General features: G+C 38.7%; 1 long non-coding RNA gene across 1 annotated transcript; it reads right to left on the reverse strand.

The window, feature by feature from the left end:
* Positions 1 to 418: 418 nt before the first annotated feature.
* Positions 419 to 21,219, reverse strand: LOC136747872 (uncharacterized). Its single transcript, XR_010816548.1, has 3 exons — positions 21,018 to 21,219; positions 1,638 to 1,795; positions 419 to 1,306 (listed from the first exon to the last, which is right to left on the reverse strand). It is a non-coding gene; the product is annotated as an uncharacterized LOC136747872 (long non-coding RNA).
* Between the last annotated feature and the right edge of the window lie 432 nt (positions 21,220 to 21,651).

The raw sequence follows: 21,651 nt of genomic DNA on the forward strand, positions 1-21,651 counted from the left end.
CGGCCCGTCTGGCACCAACAACCATGCCACGCTCAAAATTGCTTAAATCACCTTTCTTTCCCATTCAGACATTCAGTTTGGAGTTCAGGAGATTGTCTTGACCAGGACCACACCCCTAAATGCATTGAAGCAACTGCCATGTGATTGGTTGGTTAGATAATTGCATTAATGAGAAATTGAACAGGTGTTCCTAATAATTCTTTAGGTGAGTGTATATATGTGGACTCAACACATAATAAGCTAATGTTCTTGTTTGTTTCCTGAAAGCTTGCAGCATTACAAAGATTGAATTTAAACAAAGTAAGGTCTAATGTGTAACAATGTAAACCCATTGGATGGCACTAAGAACTGCATATAAATTATATTGTTGTTTTGATACAAGAGTTGACAGAGCCTGACAAGCAGTGTCTTCTCTAGGTGATTTTTCAACATGTGAGCCACGGCCCAGCCCTTTGGGCATGAGATAGTTATTCAAGATGGATGAGTGAATTATAGTAATACATTAAGTAATAAAACTATTATTTTTCATTTGTTCCTAAACTGACTCTGCAGTGTGGTCAGGAAGTCCCATGGTCAAACTTGCTAAGAATGTTTGCCTGCAGATTAGATAAAAACACTGAAGAGAAACCTGCAGATTCCGATGCCAAAGCTATTCCTCAAATAAAGCTATTTGCAGGGCAATCAGTAGATGTCTCTGGACATCTGTCAGTGTGTTTGGCCTTCGAACAAAAGATGATTACAAAGCTCATAACAGGATATAAAAAATAGAGGCAAAGGAAATTTGAATTAAAAAAAAAAATCTGACACTAATGGAAATGAAAGATTGAAACCATTTAACAGGAAACACATTTGACCTTAGATATCCTTCCATAAAGATATATATCATAATAATTGAAGAAAAAAAATCCTTTGAACCATCTTTTATTTTAGAATTGTTTTGCTGCAATTCATAATTACCTGAAGGCTTGAAATATTTTAATTATGACTGGCTTCCATGATTGATAGTTTCCTGACGTGGTGCAGTAGCAGCCTTCATTCTGCTGTGGAATGAGCTATTCTCAGTGGAATCGCATGCCAGTATCAGGATGTTTGCTTCTTTAGGAGCTGTGAGGTTTTATCAGGTCAGTGAGTCAGGTGATGCTGAGAATTGGAGGTTCTCAGAAATGCATGCAAGTCAAAGTGTGTCCTGTAAAAAAACGTGTGCATTTTGCTGTGTAACTTCTTGTGTTTTGTGTAGTTTTCTGATTTTCATTCAGCACTGTATCGCCTGCTTAGTATTCCAGAAGTAGATTCAGGAAAGAAGGCTCTGCAAATATAGAGGGTATATAAGCCAGTATACGTTTAAAGCCAATGTAAGGGGTTATATGGGGACATACAGTTAGGACCATAAATATTTGGACAGTCACACAATTGTCATCATTTTGACTCTATACGCCACCACAATGGATTTGAAAGGAAACACTCAAGATTTCCTGTAAGTGTAGACTTTCATCTTTAATTTGAGGGTAGTTACATCCAAATTTGGTGAATGGTGTAGGAATTACACCCATTGTTATATGTGGTCCCCCCAATTTTAGGGGTTCAGAAGTATTTGGAAAAACTAACATAATCATGAATTAAATTGTGAGTTTCAATACCTGGTTGCAAATCCTTTGCAGTCAATGACTGCCTGAAGTCTGGAACCCATAGACATCACCAGATGCTGGGTTTCTTCCCTGGTGATGCTCTGCCAGGCCTGTACTGCAGCTGTCTTTAGTTCCTGCTTGTTCTTGGGGCGTTTTGCCCTCAGTTGTGACTTAGAAATCAAAACAAACCAATCAGAGAAATAGCAAAAACATTATGTGTGGCCAAATCAACTATTTGGTACATTCTTAAAAAGAAAGAACACACTGGTGAGCTCAGGAACACCAAAAGGCCCGGAAGACAATGTAAAACAACTGTGGTGGATGACAGAAGAATTATTTCCCTGGTGAGGAAAAACCCCTTCACAACAGTTGGCCAGATCAAGAACACCCTCCAGGAGGTAGACATATCTGTCAACAATCAAGAGAAGACTTCACCAGATTAAATACAGAGGGCTTACCACAAGATGTAAACAGGAAACAGGAAGAGCAGATTAGAGTTTGTCAAAAAACATCTAAAGAACCCTGTACAGTTCTGGAACAGCATCCTATGGACAGATGAGACAAAGATCAACTTGTACCAGAATGATGGGAAGAGAAGAGTATGGAGAAGGGAAGGAACTGCTCATGATCCAAAGCATACCACCTCATCTGTGAAGCATGTTATGACATGGGCATGTATGGCTGCCAAGGGAACTGGTATTTATTGATGATGTGACTGCTGGCAAAAGCAGCAGGATGAATTCTGAAGTGTTTAGGGCTATATTATCTGCTCAGATTCAGCCAAATGCTTCAAAACTCATTGGACGGCGCTTCACAGTGCAGATGGACAACGACCCGAAGCATACTGCGAAAGCAACCCAAGACTTTTTTAACGTGAAGAAGTGGAATGTTCTGCAATGGCCAAGTCAATCACCTGACCTGAATCCAATTGAGCAGCATTTCACTGGCTGAAGGCAAAATACAGGAACTAAAGACAGCTGCAGTGCAGGCCTGGCAGAGCATCACCAGGGAAGAAACACAGCATCTGGTGATGTCTATGGGTTCCAGACTTGCAACCAAGTATTGAAACTCACAATTTAATTCATGATTATGTTAGTTAGTCCAATTACTTCTGAGCCCCTAAAATTGGGGGGACCACATATAACAATGGGTGTAATTCCTACACCGTTCACCCAATTTGGATGTAGCTACCGTCAAATTAAAAGATGAAAGTCTACACTTACAGCAAATCTTGACTGTTTCCTTTCAAATCCATTGTGGTGGCGTAATGAGCCAAAATGATGACAATTGTGTCACTGTCCAAATATTTATGGACCTAACTGTATATGTGTGTGTGTCCTTATGTTCACATTTACTGGATGATTTTCAAAGAGCAAGTTTCTGGTTTCTGAAATACATACCAACAACATTTTCTACATACAAAAAACAACCTCCATCTGTTTTTAAGATGTTATTCTAGCATTTGTTTTCAGTACAGTTTTTTTTATATTATTTGCATATATATATATATATATATATATATATATATATATATATATATATAAAGCTCTGAGTGAATCTCTGTGTATCTCTGTAACAACAAAATGTTGCGCAATGAAGCACAATTACAAAAAGAGACAAGTTAAATGGCAGGGCAAAGTACATAAAACAAACTGTTTATCTACTGTAATCCCATGATTTTTTTTTTTTTCAGAGGAAATCAATGCTTGTTGTACAGATCTATTGTTCCAAATGATCAATAGCAGTGACATCATTGAACTACTATGAATAGGATACCAAGGCACCATTTAAAAACACTCAAAGACATATTGTGAGGTCAATTTGAAAGCTAAGTTTGGTAACATCAGAAATAGCTCCAGGCTGCACAGAGTCTCTTCTGCAGATTTCATTCAGGGAGACTGTGGTTCGAACAGAAAGACACTTTGAAGAAACCGTGAGTTCAACAATACTTTTTTTTTTTTTTCTACTAGAAAACCATCTTTAAATTGCTTGAGAATATTGCGGTCTCTTCCTTTCATTTTTGTCTATTGTAATATTGTTGTATTGTGTCAATACAGTAATATGACAACGGGCATCTCTCATCCTTTCTTGGTTTTCTCAGTTAAAGCCATTGTTAGCTTTCTCATCACATCACCTTTATTTCATACTGTACATAATGAAATATATAAATAAGGAACTTACCTCTAGCCACCTGTTTGACTTAAACTGAACTGTGCTCTTTTCCTTTAGTGGGATAAGGTAAATAAATACACACAGTAAAACTGGTAAATGAGTCAAGCTTGTTTCACCATTTCTTATATAGTTTGTAACAGCATCACCTAAGTTGTTTTCCATAATTTGATACCCCAGATGTGCTCAGAAGTTAGACCCTCCTTGTCAGAATGCTTAATAGTGAATGCAAGCAAGAAATGCAGATATCACATTATATATACATTTTTCTTTCCCTTTGTGTCTCATGTAAAGCCATTATACACTCACCTAAAGGATTATTAGGAACACCTGTTCAATTTCTCATTAATGCAATTATCTAACCAACCAATCACATGGCAGTTGCTTCAATGCATTTAGGGGTGTGGTCCTGGTCAAGACAATCTCCTGAACTCCAAACTGAATGTCTGAATGGGAAAGAAAGGTGATTTAAGCAATTTTGAGCGTGGCATGGTTGTTGGTGCCAGACGGGCCGGTCTGAGTATTTCACAATCTGCTCAGTTACTGGGATTTTCACGCACAACCATTTCTAGGGTTTACAAAGAATGGTGTGAAAAGGGAAAAACATCCAGTATGCGGCAGTCCTGTGGGCAAAAATGCCTTGTTGATGCTAGAGGTCAGAGGAGAATGGGCCGACTGATTCAAGCTGATAGAAGAGCAACTTTGACTGAAATAACCACTCGTTACAACCGAGGTATGCAGCAAAGCATTTGTGAAACCACAACATGTACAACCTTGAGGCGGATGGGCTACAACAGCAGAAGACCCCACCGGGTACCACTCATCTCCACTACAAATAGGAAAAAGAGGCTACAATTTGCACAAGCTCACCAAAATTGGACAGTTGAAGACTGGAAAAATGTTGCCTGGTCTGATGAGTCTTGATTTCTGTTGAGACATTCAGATGGTAGAGTCAGAATTTGGCGTAAACAGAATGAGAACATGGATCCATCATGCCTTGTTACCACTGTGCAGGCTGGTGGTGGTGGTGTAATGGTGTGGGGGATGTTTTCTTGGCACACTTTAGGCCCCTTAGTGCCAATTGGGCATTGTTTAAATGCCACGGCCTACCTGAGCATTGTTTCTGACCATGTCCATCCCTTTATGACCACCATGTACCCATCCTCTGATGGCTACTTCCAGCAGGATAATGCACCATGTCACAAAGGTCGAATCATTTCAAATAGGTTTCTTGAACATGACAATGAGTTCACTGTACTAAACTGGCCCCCACAGTCACCAGATCTCAACCCAATAGAGCATCTTTGGGATGTGGTGGAACGGGAGCTTCGTGCCCTGGATGTGCATCCCACAAATCTCCATCAACTGCAAGATGCTATCCTATCAATATGGGCCAACATTTCTAAAGAATGCTTTCAGCACCTTGTTGAATCAATGCCACGTAGAATTAAGGCAGTTCTGAAGGCGAAAGGGGGTCAAACACAGTATTAGTATGGTGTTCCTAATAATCCTTTAGGTGAGTGTATATAATAACTCAGACCAGCGGATTAATTTAAACATTTTGCACTGTCCGTCAAGAGCAAGTTTTGCAGATCTTAGTTCTGTCAATTAGAATAAGGTATTTTTAATTAATAAGATTAATTGACCTGTTCTTCTGCAAAAGCTCTAGGACCTTCTAGTTTGCTTCCAAAATGGTTAGCATGTCCATTGTTGTCCTGTGACATTGTATAATTTTGCAATTTGGACTTCTGTAGGACTGCTACAATTCCTTTAAGACAATTGCCATATGTTTAGACAACACAGATTTTCAATCACATAAATCATCAGTGAAATCTTTGCCGTAATACTCCATGGTGGTTCCCACAGAGCTATGACATAGGTAATGTGTTTGAATGACCAAATACTTAATAAAGCATATATAAAGTCTATTGCTGTGTTGCTATGCAGTACTTCCACATATGCTTCATGTATGATTGCACATAGTCTCCTTACAGTCATGAAGCAGACTTAAGTATATTTAAATGTATTTGATTTTTGGCATATGGAAAGTTCATGTATTATGTTGGTGGGAGTACCATAGAAATACTACTTCCTTGTGGAGTTAAGCTTATCGTGCAGTTACTTGTGGTATGGCTGATACCACCTCTGTTCCTGGAGAGCAATTTATTGTGTTTAAGGAAGAGAAAAATCCCCATCGGTGTCAGTCCAGTCAAACCCTAAGAGAGATCAGAATAAATGAGGAGGAGGTACTAAAGGGACTAGCAGAATTAAAAACAAACAAATCACCTGGGCCAGATGGTATATTTCCAACAGTACTTCAAGAAATGAAGGAAATTATGTATAGGCCACTAACTCAAATATTCCAAATGACACTTAGAACAGGGGATGTGCCAACTGACTGGAAGAGGGCAAATGTCATACCAATCCACAAGAAAGGGGACAAAACTGAGCCAGGAAATTACAGACCAATCAGTCTCACCTGCATCACCTGTAAAATGTTGGAAAAAATGATTAGACAGAAAATAGAGGAGCATCTTAATGAAAACCATATTCTTGGAGATAGTCAACATGGGTTTAGACGAGGCAGATCATGTCTTACTAATTTATTGGAGTTTTTTTAACATGCAACTGCAGCTGTAGATCACATGAAAACATATGATATGATATACTTAGATTTTCAAAAAGCTTTTGATAAGGTTCCACACCAAAGACTGATCCTCAAATTGGAAGCTGTAGGCTTTCAGGGTAATGTAAGTAGATGGATTATGGTTGATGTATAGGAAACAGGGTGTCGATTAGAGGAGTCGCTTCTAACTGGAGTGAGGTTGTTAGTGGAGTTCCACAGGGATCAGTACTAGGCCTTTGCTTTTTCTAATCTATATTAATGATCTGGACCCTGGGATAGTTAGCAAACTTGTCAAATTTGCAGATGATACTAAAATAGGTGGCTCAGCAGATACAATCTCGGCAGCACAGGCTATTCAAAGGGACTTAGATAATATTCAGTTATGGGCTGACACCTGGCAGATGAAATTCAATGTGGACAAGTGCAAGGTATTACATGCAGGTAACAAAAATGTCCACTATAATTACACTGTGAGGAATAGAACTAGATGAAGTAACGCATGAGAAACACCTAGGAGTCTACGTGGACTCCTCACTTTCTCCATCCAAACAATGTGGGGAAGCAATAAAAAAGGCAAACAGGATGTTAGGGTATATTGTCAAAAGTGTAGAATTGAGAACAAGGGCAGTGATGTTCAGACTGTACAATGCACTAGTTAGAGCTCATCTGGATACTGTGGACAGTTCTGGGCTCCACACTTCAAGAAAGATATCGCTGCTCTAGAGGCAGTTCAGAGGAGAGCAAACAGACTTATTCCAGGTCTGAAGGGAATGTCCTACTGAGAGACTGAGGAACTGAACCTTTTCACCCTGGAACAGAGGAGACTACGTGGGGACTTGATTCAAGTCTTCAAAATCATGAAAAGGATCGTCCAAATCAAACCAGAGGAGCTTCTCCAGATCAGCAGGGACACATGCACCCGGGGACACAAATAGAAATTGGGATTCAAGGCATTCAAGATGGAAAACAGGAGATGCTTCTTTACACAGAGAGTCGTCACAATCTGGGACAAACTCCCCAGCGATGTGGTTGAAGCTGAAAATTTTTGAACATTTAAAAATAGACTGGATAGGATCCTTGGATCACTTAGTTATTAATGGACATCAAACGAGCACAATGGGTTGAATGGCCTCCACTCGTTTGTAAACTTTCTTATGTTCTTATTGTTTCTTTCATAATATTAAATTGTGAATATGTAGCCTTTAATTATTGGTTTAATGTAAACTTGCCTTGAATAGATTTGCTGTGGGAATCCACACTTTAAAAAGTCTATATACACTCACCTAAAGGATTATTAGGAACACCATACTAATACTGTGTTTGACCCCCTTTCGCCTTCAGAACTGCATTAATTCTACGTGGCATTGATTCAACAAGGTGCTGAAAGCATTCTTTAGAAATGTTGGCCCATATTGATAGGATAGCATCTTGCAGTTGATGGAGATTTGTGGAGTGCACATCCAGGGCACGAAGCTCCCGTTCCACCACATCCCAAAGATGCTCTATTGGGTTGAGATCTGGTGACTGTGGGGGCCAGTTTAGTACAGTGAAATCATTGTCATGTTCAAGAAACCTATTTGAAATGATTCGACCTTTGTGACATGGTGCATTATCCTGCTGGAAGTAGCCATCAGAGGATGGATACATGGTGGTCATAAAGGGATGGACATGGTCAGAAACAATGCTCAGGAAGGCCGTGGCATTTAAACGATGCCCAATTGGCACTAAGGGGCCTAAAGTGTGCCAAGAAAACATCCCCCACACCATTACACCACCACCACCACCAATCTGCACAGTGGTAACAAGGCATGATGGATCCCAATTCTGACTCTACCATCTGAATGTCTCAACAGAAATCAAGACTCATCAGACCAGGCAACATTTTTCCAGTCTTCAACTGTCCAATTTTGGTGAGCTTGTGCAAATTGTAGCCTCTTTTTCCTATTTGTAGTGGAGATGAGTGGTACCCGGTGGGGTCTTCTGCTGTTGTAGCCCATCCGCCTCAAGGTTGTACATGTTGTGGTTTCACAAATGCTTTGCTGCATACCTCGGTTGTAACGAGTGGTTATTTCAGTCAAAGTTGCTCTTCTATCAGCTTGAATCAGTCGGCCCATTCTCCTCTGACCTCTAGCATCAACAAGGCATTTTTGCCCACAGGACTGCCGCATACTGGATGTTTTTCCCTTTTCACACCATTCTTTGTAAACCCTAGAAATGGTTGTGCGTGAAAATCCCAGTAACTGAGCAGATTGTGAAATACTCAGACCGGCCCGTCTGGCACCAACAACCATGCCACGCTCAAAATTGCTTAAATCACCTTTCTTTCCCATTCAGACATTCAGTTTGGAGTTCAGGAGATTGTCTTGACCAGGACCACACCCCTAAATGCATTGAAGCAACTGCCATGTGATTGGTTGGTTAGATAATTGCATTAATGAGAAATTGAACAGGTGTTCCTAATAATCCTTTAGGTGAGTGTATATATATGTGTATATAGTTAATAGATAGCTTTAAAAATCAAGTGTAGCAAGTGTTAGACATGGGTGATATTAGGTCAAATAAGTCTTGGCATTGTAAAAAGTATCTTCCTTCAGGGCGGCTACCTCATTTCACCAAGAGGTGCTTATTACCCACCAATAAGCATAGTTTAAAAATAGATTTTTTTTCCCTAACTAAAATTTGTGTTTACACTGAGGTGATTCATTTGTCTACCAAGTTATCTAAACTAACCACCAAGGTATTACAAATTAAGTAAAATCACTTTAATCACCAAAAGGCAACATTAATAATAATAACATTTTACATATGCACTCTCAGTTGTGTTTCACATTCCTGTTTTTTCCTCCATTAAGTGAATACCAGAGTTTGAGAGAGCTGTCTGTATGATTTCAGATCTTTCTCACTGTTTTGCATTCCTAGCAGGTAACATATTGTGGTTAGGTGCTTGTTATGGTACAGGAAGGACGGTACATTAGGGCACACATGCTCAGGAGTCCGTACCCAGGATAGAGGACACTGTGTCTATAAACTGTGTCTTGTTGTTTGTTCATTGCAGTTAAAATGGTGGACATCAAAAAGACTATAGATCCCAAGATACAACTGGGTCTGCACAAGTGGCAATCAGCAGGATAATGCCACACGCCTGTTGCTGATTGGGGTGGGGTTCCTATATAAGGAAGTGGTTGTGCTTTAGTGTGGAGAGGGAAGTGTAGGCGATACAAGTCCTGTGCTTGAGCGATGTAGTGGTTCCAGTGTATTGACTTTTGTTTGTATGAGAACCTTGTTTGTGTATCAACCTTTTGCTATATGACATGGACTCTGAACATTGTTTAAACCTTAAAAATAAAGAGCAGGCAGTTGCACTGCACATGACATAACATATTGTATTGGTGTATGTCAGCACTTACATTGTGCAGAAGAGTCTATAAATGTAAGAAATAACATTATATCTTATAATAAAATAAGACAAAACAAGGTTGTCTAAATATATAAAATATATTACTGGTATCCAACCAATGTTAATTTTTTCATGTAGGCAACGTTACCCAAGTCTCACTTGAACACTTCCTATCTAATTTAATGCAAACTAGCAGTAGGCCTGGAAAGGAGAAAAACAAACATACATACATATCGCAGGGGAACTTCAGAAGCTCTTACAGAAGCCTGTGGTCATTGTAATTCACAGAAAATGAGTACATTGACTGCCCAGGAAGTTTAGAGGAAATTTATTACCAGAGTCTAGTATGCAAATCACTTTTAAGAGTTTCCTTTATTTCCTGTTCAAATAAGTGACAGCTGTTTCTTCTAACACAGATGATACAGAGGAATAAAGAATTGATGTTCTAAGCATGGAGGCTGTTCAACACTGGGAGACTGAAGGAAAGGTCCTTTTGAAATATTTACCATAATACCAGAGCAGCCTAGTTCACAAACAACCCTGCAATTATATTTCCACAGGCTCACGTGCGTGTTCCAGAAGGGAAGTAATTGTAAGTTCTCTCAGAGAGATGGGGTGCATGGGAAGGGTATCACAAAATGCCCAGGCCATGTTAGAACTACAACAAGAGAAAGCAGAATGTGTGTACTTATTTTTGTCTTGCATTCACACCCAGACTTTGTGTACATTGGGATTCAAACATAGTTACAAATATGCAAAGCATCCTTACTTCAACGTTCTTCTTGGACAACTGAGAACTTGATGTGTTTGCTGTCCTTCATCCTCAGTCTACACTTGGACATAGAAGGGTATGTGCTGGCAGGGGTATGTGATGCGGGATTGACACACAACAGCCCCAAGTGACTCTATACTATCATAAATATAATACCACTTCTGCCAACCACAAGAAAAACATAACTACAACTTTTGTTTGAATTCCTACTGAATCACAGAATACTGACCTGAGAGAATGCATCATAAATAAGAAGGAACAATAATAGCGAGTTTGTATAACATCACGTTGTTTGAACACCCTCCTAGAATTTTAAAAGATTGCAGACGTTCAACCCATTGTAGCTTACTTTGGCCAATTTTTAAAGCAAAAACTGAAAAAAGGACAAAACTCTTTGGCAATTGTATCTCTGAAATGGTTCTGGCGTTGTTTCTCACAAGAGATAATATTGATCCTGGACCCTCTTTGTTTGATTCCAGCTCTTGTCCTGAGGAATGCTCGGAATCCTGTTTTTCAAGGACATATGGCTTCCATGAGTGGACAATAATGCAACCGTTGTTATGATTTATTTTCTCTCTCTCTCTTTCTAATGCAAGAATTCCATGTTTTTCCCTTTGTGAAATCAGAGCTCAGATATGAATGAGATGCATACTCAATAAGCCAGAAACTTCATAATTGTTGACTGTAGACTGTCCAGAAAAGCCAAGTGGGATGACTACAGACAGGGCTGGCAGCACATTTCAAGACTGTGATGCATCCTTGAGAAAGAATGCAGGCGGCTGGTGAGCTTTATATGAACTTTGCTGCTGTGTTCTATTCAAGCTATGGTCAGAAACATGGGCACCATTCAGGGGAGGGGATCTGGGAAAAGAACAACAGCACAAACTTTCAGGATCACTCCACAATTGGCATTGAAATTTGATGGCTACTGTAACCAGGTTGCTCGTCTGTCTTTACATTGAGATCATATAGCAGAAACAAAATTAAATACAGCAAGAGGCTGGGGGAGGTGGGGGAAAGGCAAACAATGTTAGTCTTGATAAAGAAAGAAACTGACCTCCCATCAAGCAGTCATGTACATCTATACAACTCACAAAACAACTTCAGCTGCTGCAAGACTTCACAGGAGGTCCTTCTGCCTTTTTTGTCATCCTCTAAATTTATTGTATTAAAGTGGTGGTCAGGCTTTTAGCCAGCTCTAAATGCTTCCTACCCCCATCATGGCCACTTGGCTCAGAGTTTGCTTTGTGTGTCGGGATAACATTTGTTCTGCAAGTTTCTTTCTTAGCTGCAGCATCTGTAAACTTGCTGAAAGCAGGCTTTTTTTTTTTTTTGTTAAATAACCCCGCAATGTTATTACACTGGCGGATGGCGTCAGCTCGTTTGGGTTGGGGGTTTGTAGAAGAGATCATGTTATTATAAAATGTGGTTTAGACCGATGACTTCACAGCTGCTGGGACCCATCTTTTACACTTACAGTGCCATCTCTGATTTTGTTTAGCTTTTTGGTAATGAGTGATTACTTCAGTAATGTAAAATATGTTATACCTTTTATACCTTCAAATAAAACCATGTGGAACAGAGTCTAAACAGGTTACTGCATTTGTAAAGCATTGGTATTGTTTGGATTAGTTGGATAATCTATATGTTTATTTTCAGGCTTTTGTATGTTGTCATTTAAAAATGAGATCCAATTATACTAGTTTCATCAGACTTTATGAGGTGTCATTAAGTGTCTTTCATTATATATATAAATGTGTATGTTTAATATTTTTAAATACATTTTTATGCAATGTACACAACCTTTGGTGTTAAACAATCACTGTGCCACATTTTTAAGTCCCCAACAGTATTTTTCCTATGTTTTTTTTTTTTTTTTTTTTTAGTAATTGCATTATTTGTAAGTAATTAGTTTTAGGCACAATTTATGTAATGCAGGAGGATCTCATTACTTATTTTAAAACAACAAAAGCTGTTCAGTCTTTGCCCTGCAGCTGCGGCCTATTCTTCAGTGCCACCAGGTGACAATGTGTGTGAATGAGAATTGTCCTAAACACAGAGGGTTTACAGTCAGCAGCTTTATATTAGAAACATTCTCATGCAAGTAGCACGAGCTGCAGTAACCCTGATTATGCAGACACTGTTTGTCAACATCCCTCCCTTGCAAGCGACACACGCAACAGCCATAAAAAAAAAAAAAAAAAAAACTAGTCATCCCGACATCCAAGAACTTTTCCTGACCCAACTGTATCATCACGCAATATACCCCAGCCAAATACACCCTTCATCAAACCCATTGGGCTGCAACCAGATATGTGGTGTTTATTCCTGGAATCTAAACAATTGCTGGCGTGCTATCGCTTATTAAAAGGGATAGATGAACGGGGATCCGAAAAGGCAACCTCCTGTTTACTGCTGAAAGCAAAAATGTATTTTAAATAAATTATAATAAATACAAAAAAAAAAAAGCAAACTGAAAGCAATTAAGACATCGATTGGCATGCAAGATACCACAAGCGTGGTTCACAAGTGCTGGCATCTTGTGCTCTTGTTCACCATTTCCTAGTGAAATTAAAAGATCCCACCAACGGCTATGAAGCTTATTGCTAACAACAAGGTCAGGGGGGCAGTGAGGGGTAAATAACAGCTGTATTGTTTTTTACTGTAAACAACTTGTTGGGAGGCCATTCAATGTGATGTTCATTAGTCTCAACAAAGAAAAAAAACATAACTAATTGCTTTTTAACTCCTCTCTTTCTGCATGCTGGATCTCACTGTCATCTTTTCTGAAGTGCCGGAAATGAACATGTATTTTCCAATCTGCCAGGGCTCTGCGTGCCTTTGAAATGATTTAGGTTAATCAAGTACATCCCTACCCACAGGTTCACAATGCAGGGCATCAATGAAGGAAGTTTATAGAAGATTATTTTAAAATAAGGCCTTCAAGAAACAAGACAATGTAATATTCATGTTTTTTTTTTTATTATTATTGTTGAGTAACTTAGGCTGAGGGTTTATTTGTAATGTTGCTATGTCCAGAGTTGGGGGTAATGCGTTAGTAATGTAACACACTACTGTAATAAGATTACTTGTCTTAATAACAAGTTAATATAATGGGTTAGAGTTTTAATTCGAGTAATAATATTACAGTTACTTTCCGTTAAAAAAACCCCGAAAGGTTCCTCGCTACATTCACCTACAGTGAGGGAAAAAAGTATTTGATCCCCTGCTGATTCTGTACGTTTGCCCATTGACAAAGAAATGATCAGTCTATAATTTTAATGGTAGGTGTATTTTAACAGTGAGAGACAGAATAACAACAAAAAAATCCAGAAAAACGCATTTCAAAAAAGTTATAAATTGATTTGCATGTTAATGAGGAAAATAAGTATTTGACCCCTTCGACTTAGTACTTGGTGGCAAAACCCTCGTTGGCAATCACAGAGGTCAGACGTTTCTTGTAGTTGGCCACCAGGTTTGCACACATCTCAGGAGGGATTTTGTCCCACTCCTCTTTGCAGATCTTCTCCAAGTCATTACGGTTTCGAGGCTGACGTTTGGCAACTCGAACCTTCAGCTCCCTCCACAGATTTTCTATGGGATTAAGGTCTGGAGAATGGCTAGGCCACTCCAGGACCTTAATGTGCTTCTTCTTGAGCCACTCCTTTGTTGTCTTGGCTGTGTGTTTTGGGTCATTGTCATGCTGGAATACCCATCCACGACCCATTTTCAATGCCCTGGCTGAGGGAAGGAGGTTCTCACCCAAGATTTGATGGTACATGGCCCCGTCCATCGTCCCTTTGATGCGGTGCAGTTGTCCTGTCCCCTTAGCAGAAAGACACCCCCAAAGCATAATGTTTCCACCTCCATGTTTGACGGTGGGGATGGTGTTCTTGGGGTCATTCCTCCTTCTTCCAAACACGGCGAGTTGAGTTGATGTCAAAGAGCTCGATTTTGGTCTCATCTGACCACAACACTTTCACCCAGTTCTCCTCTGAATCATTCAGATGTTGGCAAACTTCAGACGAGCCTGTACATGTGCTTTCTTGAGCAGGGGGACCTTGCGGGCGCTGCAGGATTTCAGTCCTTCACGGCGTAGTGTGTTACCAATTGTTTTCTTGGTGACTATGGTCCCAGCTGCCTTGAGATCATTAACAAGATCCTCCTGTGTAGTTCTGGGCTGATTCCTCACCGATCTCATGATCATTGAAACTCCACGAGGTGAGATCTTGCATGGAGCCCCAGACCGAGGGAGACTGACAGTTATTTTGTGTTTCTTCCATTTGCGAATAATTGCACCAACTGTTGTCTCCTTCTCACCAAGCTGCTTGGCGATGGTCTTGTAGCCCATTCCAGCCTTGTGTAGGTCTACAATCTTGTCCCTGACATCCTTGGACAGCTCTTTGGTCTTGGCCATGGTGGAGAGTTTGGAATCTGATTGATTGATTGCTTCTGTGGACAGGCGTCTATTATACAGGTAACAAGCTGAGATTAGGAGTACTCCCTTTAAGAGAGTGCTCCTAATCTCAGCTCGTTACCTGTATAAAAGACACCTGGGAGCCAGAAATCTTGCTGATTGATAGGGGATCCAATACTTATTTCACTCATTGACATGCCAATCAATGTATAACTTTTTTGAAATGCGTTTTTCTGGATTTTTTTGCTGTTATTCTGTCTCTCACTGTTAAAATACACCTACCATTAAAATTATAGACTGATCATTTCTTTGTCAGTGGGCAAACATACAAAATCAGCAAGGGATCAAATACTTTTTTCCCTCACTGTAAATGTGGTGTTTAAATCGGAAACATGCTGCAGTAAATTCAATCTGAACTGTAAGGGTTATGAAACCCACGCCCACACGTTTAACACAGCCAATCGCTTGCAGAAGACACTTGTCAGTCTTTTGATGTGGCCAATCGCCTTCTTCATTTATAAAAGTAAGGCAGGATTTTATCGTTCAATGTTCATATAGTTTAATACAGGCAACAGTGATCATAAGCCTTTGCCAAGTTTTGTGCTTTTTTATTTCCTGATATGGGTTACAGATGTTACTTTTATTTCTACGTTGATATATACTGAAAGATTTTCTCAAAGTAAATGATTAAGTGCTGTTAGTTTTGTGAATAGTTATAATGAAGCTAGCACATTGCAATATTTAGTTTGATTTTACAGTGCTGATTTATTTTGTACCCTAATAGCCTCCATAGCAGTGAATCCCGTGCAGGACATTTTTTAATTGCTACCCAGTTTAGAGCAGATTAGCCTACTTTGTTTTCTAGTATTGCTGAGCCTTTGTAATGAAGTTGCCAATTAATAAAACTAATGTGGAAGAAAGATAATATCGTCCAGCCGGATTCATTCGCAGATTTCTACACTACTTACCCGAGAACTAAGGTACCCCACGGCTTTAAGTTAGTTTATTTAGTCGAATAATGACTAATATATTACGTTTTATGAGTAACGACCCCAACACTGGCTATGTCACAGTAGCTATCCCACCTAGATGTTTGACTAGATCAGATGTTCCAAGCTAATAGCAGTTGGGGCTGGTAAGTAATTAGAAAGGAGACATCACAGTTGAGGCAGAGCGTTATCGTCATTCGTGGACCAGTAGGTGGCTCTATTCCATCTGAGCCAACAATTCCAAACCAATTACTGCTCTTAAGGGGATTACGAGGAGCATAGCAAGACTAATGCCATGTCTGAAAGGAATGTCTTAATCAAGCAATCGAAGGAAAAACTTGTTGCCTGGAACAGAGAAAACTAAAAGATGACTTGATTGGAGGAATGTGCCATTGTGAAAGGAATTAACCCAGTGGAAACAAGGTTAGGAAGTGCTGAAAACATAAAGCCAAAAGGCAATTCACATGGAGAATTGGGTGTTTGAAAGAAGCTCCCTATCCAAATAGTTGCAACTATCCATGCAACCTTCCAAAGATGGAAGTAAAGATGTGCCAAATGGCTTCTTTGTTAACTGTCAGGGTTGAGCTTATGTGAAGTCCTTACAGTTCAAGTAATTAATTTCAAAGCTTAATTATTAACCATGGTACCCAAAATCAATTAAATAATCCAATATTTTCTGAGAAGAAATACTGATGACAGGAAGTATACCAGGGAAGCAATTCAGTGTAGCACAGTGGCTTCATACTCACAGCTGTAAAGCAGAGGGCTTTCCTGTTCTATTCAATCTCATTCACATCTGAGTAATGATTTCTAAAGCCATTTGTGCTGTAATAGGTAGTTATTTTATTAGTATAATGAAAAGTAGTCTAAGCATGAAAAAAATAGAATACACAACAAGTAAGAAATTAAATGGTGCAACAGATGGTTTTACAAAACATAGAGGGCAATAGCAAAAATGAGCTAAGGGATTAACTGTCCAAAGATGAAGCCCCGAAGGTTTTTTTTTTTAAAGAAACATGGTGCAATTATCTCATCAAGGAGAAACACTATATTATTACCACCCTACGCTGTCTAGTAATGCTTATACAAGTGTGTAATCCTGCATTAGTGTAATGTTATTCCTTTATTAGGCCTAATTGCCATAATATAAACTTGGTCTATAGAACATATTGTTATTTAGTAAAACAAGCACAGGTGGTTTCAATAACTTATGTTTAACAAATTTTAGTTCCTTTATGAGTTGGTTACACAACATGTTTTTTTTTCTTTCCCTTCCATTATTTAAAGTCTCTTTTGTGTAATGCGAAAACAAAATGTGCCCTTCTCAATTAAAGTTATTGGCAACAACCCAGAATACAAATTCCTGGTCTTACAACAGTTGAAAAGGCCCAGAAAAATAAGTGAAAAATAAAGTCAAGTTTACAGTAATCTGAAACCAAGAACCCAGCGGTAGCACTTTTCAGAGGGGTCGTTTTAAAGTTAAATAAAGTTTACTTTTGTGTTCGTATTCTTCTCTCCTCCATTGATGTCACACAGATCTCCAGATCATATCATTTACTATTTATTTACTTAGAAAAATCTACGCGAGGATCAATCTCATTGAACGCTTAATGTCCTTAATTCCCTCTGTAATTGTTGTTTTCCTCTTTTTTAAGAACTGTTGGCTTCGGAAAAGTTAGGCCTTTCCTAGTATTTATTTTGAAACTGTAATACCAGGAAAAATATCATTGGGTCAACTTCAACATGCTTGCGGTTCAGTGCACTTCAGTGTGGGGCCTCGAAAATTCATGTAGCTGAAGTGCATCAGTTCCAGTTGCATAAGGAAAGTAAAAAATATATATATTTGGTTTCAAAAGTTTCACTTTCTGTCTCTGTCCTTCCTGAGCTCATGTCAGAAAGGAACCTGAAATGCTGGAAACTCTGCCTAGGATAAAAAAAAAAGTTACCTCAGTGTTTGGTGGCACTGAGTAAAATGATCCTGATTCTGATCCATCTTATAATGATAATAGTTGTGCCCTGTCTCATAGCAAAATCACATCCCTGTCCTGATTATTACTGCTGAATGGATAACATTTTATATTATGGTGTCATTAATAAAGGATTGGTAAATTGGTCAATTGTTTATAAACCTATTTAATTGATTAATTATCAATAAATCTTTATAATATATCATTTATCCTTTGTCCCCACAAACATGTAAACAAATTAGTGTTTTGGGAGCTAAATTATAAATCATATCATATAGAGGATTATTGATCATTTATGCATTGAATTATTAATGGTTTCTAATTGTTTAATCAACTATTTACCAATCATGTATTAATGACATCATTATACAAAGTGTTACCGCTGAATGTGTCATACTATTGGATTAACAAGATGATCATACTACCTGAATGTATACTACTATTGTTGGGGCTGTAACTCTCCCTCTACACCCTGTTAAGCGTTATAACAATGTCTACAAACATTTTACTTTTTTGGGGACTCAACAGGGCTTTTACTGTGTCGAAATATCAAGATGCTTTGTATTCCTGCCATTGTGCAACACTCTGCTTGTGAGAGAGAACATATGGAACAAGTAAAAGTAGCTGTTTAATATTTTATGAATTACTGTAAAGTGTTACCAACTACTCTTGGTGCAACATCATATGAGTCTTTTTTTTTTTTTTTAACTAAAAGAATCATGTAGCCTGTGATGCCCAATTATAGCTTGATTAGGTCATATTTTCCTTTGATTTAATGGAATGAGCTGTTGTGAGATGCCAGTCCTGACAGCTAGTTATGTTGGTTATATGTTTAATAAAGATATTTTACAAGGGAGCCTATAAATAGGTCTGCCCTCTTAATCAGATGGATAATAGATTTTCTTTTATTTATATTACTTTGCAATTCTCTAATAAGGCCTGGGTGAAGCGTCTGCTGCTATTTAGAAAATAAAGGAAAAACTAAACAAAAACACTGTGTCACCATTACCATTTTCCAATAATGCACTTCACTTCTGAACCCTTTGAACTGCTTTTAGTTCTTGATAGAAACAACGGCTTGCCTTTACTCACAAGTTTTATTTGGTGTTAAAACTTATTTACCCTTGAAGTTAATGCCAAACACAAACCTCCTCTCTCCCAATCCACTTATTTTATTCCCATATAACCCAGTTGATAACCAAAGCTGTATGCTGTTCTACTAAGTTATGTAATTTTTCGAGCCCATGGACTTGATATGAAATGAGAGGATGATGTAACAAACATATTTGCAATATGAGCTTTGAGGGGAAAGATGCTAGTGTTTGAACATATATACTGAAAAGTTTGCTTTTGGCCATTCCACAACCTTACTTTACAACCTTACAGTACATTACACAGTTTATTTAGAAGGAGGGTACCTACAGGTTTTTCTTTGAGCTTTTCACTGGCTACAATGTGTACTAAATGTCTACACAACCTTTTTGACAGTTCAGGCATGAAAAGAAGTGAATTATGAAAATATTTCCCCATTTCATAAGAAGACCAAACAAGGTATGGAATGTCTCCAAACAAATATTTTCAGTCCCACTTGTGTTCACTGCAATAAATAAGGGCCAAGAAAGCTCTGGCATCAATGAGTTAGTATCAATAGACGTGTTACCCTTCTGAACTTTAACACGGGCACCCTTTGACACGGAAAACAGAGAGGTCTGAACCTCCCCATGGTGGCGTCTTGCCCTGTCCTTTAAAGGCAAACAAACGCCACGGACACAGAAATATTTACTGTTGCTCTGAAATTGTGAAACATTGGCAATAGAATAGAAGTCACAATAAGAATGCCGTCATGACTAGCTAAAAAGACCTCTGGGGTTTTAGTCATCATAATTTAAATAATAGTTTCACTTGTTGTTCTGTGCAGGCTGAGACAGGAGAATCTTCATAACATAATTAATAATTCATTTCCTTTGAGACTACTGGCTGTTGCACTGCCTTTGTTTCAGCTCATCTGCTACCTGGTGTTTAAGACACATGTCATAGGATGGCTTACCTTGACAGTCATTATTTTAGAAGAAAAATGTCACTGGGTACAAGAGTATTCAGTATTAAGTATCCAACAGCATGCTGGAAACCATTTTTGAATATTCTTAAGTTTAAAAAATATAGCCTTCTCCTCTGGCTCACCTGATTTGTAGTTTTTCTCGTTGAGCGTTTTCTAAACTCTTTGTAGTTGAAAAAATACAAATTATGATACAAAGTGCTTTTACATGGCTGTGGAACACTTTTCAAATTGTCCAAATCTTACTTCCAGTAGGAAATGGAAACGAGGCATGACACAGACAATTTACTGGTGTTTCTCACTCTGCAGAATGGGACGTTGGGCACAAAGCTTCATCCTGATCATACAGCACTCCAAGAAAAGACATCTAAGGTTCTTTGCATGAACTAAGTTCTCTCTGTTATATCTGTTTTACTTATCATAGTACCAAACATATAAATATTGTTCAGCAAAATTTGGAAGTGAATCCCGCACACTAAGCAGAAAAGACATAACATGTGAAAGTGAAATCTTCTTTCCAATTGAATCAGCTGGTGCTGAATTCATTCTTTGAATATATACATAAGTGTAGATCAGTGGACTCCAACCCTGGTTCTGGAGAGCCCCAATCCACTTAATCTTATAGGTCACCCTAAATCACCAATTTCTAAATAATGGGAACGCATGTGAGTAATAAATCAATTTAGCAAGTCAACTAAGGAAATTCGTGCCTCAGGAGGCTGCAAATATTCAGATAATTGCTCCAATAGTATCTAAAGGACTAAATTTACCAAACCTCCTGCTTCACTGATCAGAATGAAATTCTTCCAGGTGTTTATAAATTAATGATACAAGGGTGATCTCTAAAACCTGCTGGACAGGAGTGCTCCAGGACCAGGGTTGGACCTCTAGATTCTACACTTATACCTGTATTAAAGGAATATAACAAATCTAGCCAGATGAGATTATTTGGAATTGTATTAAACATGAATTTAAACTTGATAATAAATGTGTACTCACTTTAAAACCACCGAAGAAAAAGTCTAAATGATTTGTGTCAATTTTAGTCCATTTCTTGCAGTTGTGTATAGTGGTGGTGAGGTTCTGCACCGGGGGAGGCTGGTAGTGAGTGAGGGATGCAGTTTAGTCGGATGTTTCCTGTCCCTGTTTACATGTAGACCAGGCCCTGAAGTGCTTAGAAGAGGCTGCACTTCAGCTGAGGCTGTTTTGAAGGAGTGCTCTTGTAAACAAACCTTGCTTATTCAGCCCCACCTCCCTCTCTGGGAAAGGCCCAGCTGTTATCTCAACAGCTGACAGTATCTGCTTTCTGCAGGGTGGCTTCACATTCAACCTGAAGTTAAAATTGAGTAAACAAGTACTTAATGAACTTTCAGTTGTGGATATAATTGTCCCCCATGACACTTTGTTGATGCCCGGCCTAAAGAAATCAAATGCACTAAATAAATAACTCTACATGTTTGTTCTCTTCATGCCTCTTTGGGTAACATATAACATTTAGTTATTCAAGTCTTCAGCACTGAGAGAGGGATGATGCTTACCAAAAAAAAAAAAAACAGTGCTTAATGTCTCCTTTTCGCTCATCACAACAAACTTGCTGTAGCAACAGTACAATCTGCCAAATAATGCTCTGGAA

Source organism: Amia ocellicauda, chromosome 4 (assembly GCF_036373705.1).
Source record: "Amia ocellicauda isolate fAmiCal2 chromosome 4, fAmiCal2.hap1, whole genome shotgun sequence".
Taxonomy (NCBI): domain Eukaryota; kingdom Metazoa; phylum Chordata; class Actinopteri; order Amiiformes; family Amiidae; genus Amia; species Amia ocellicauda.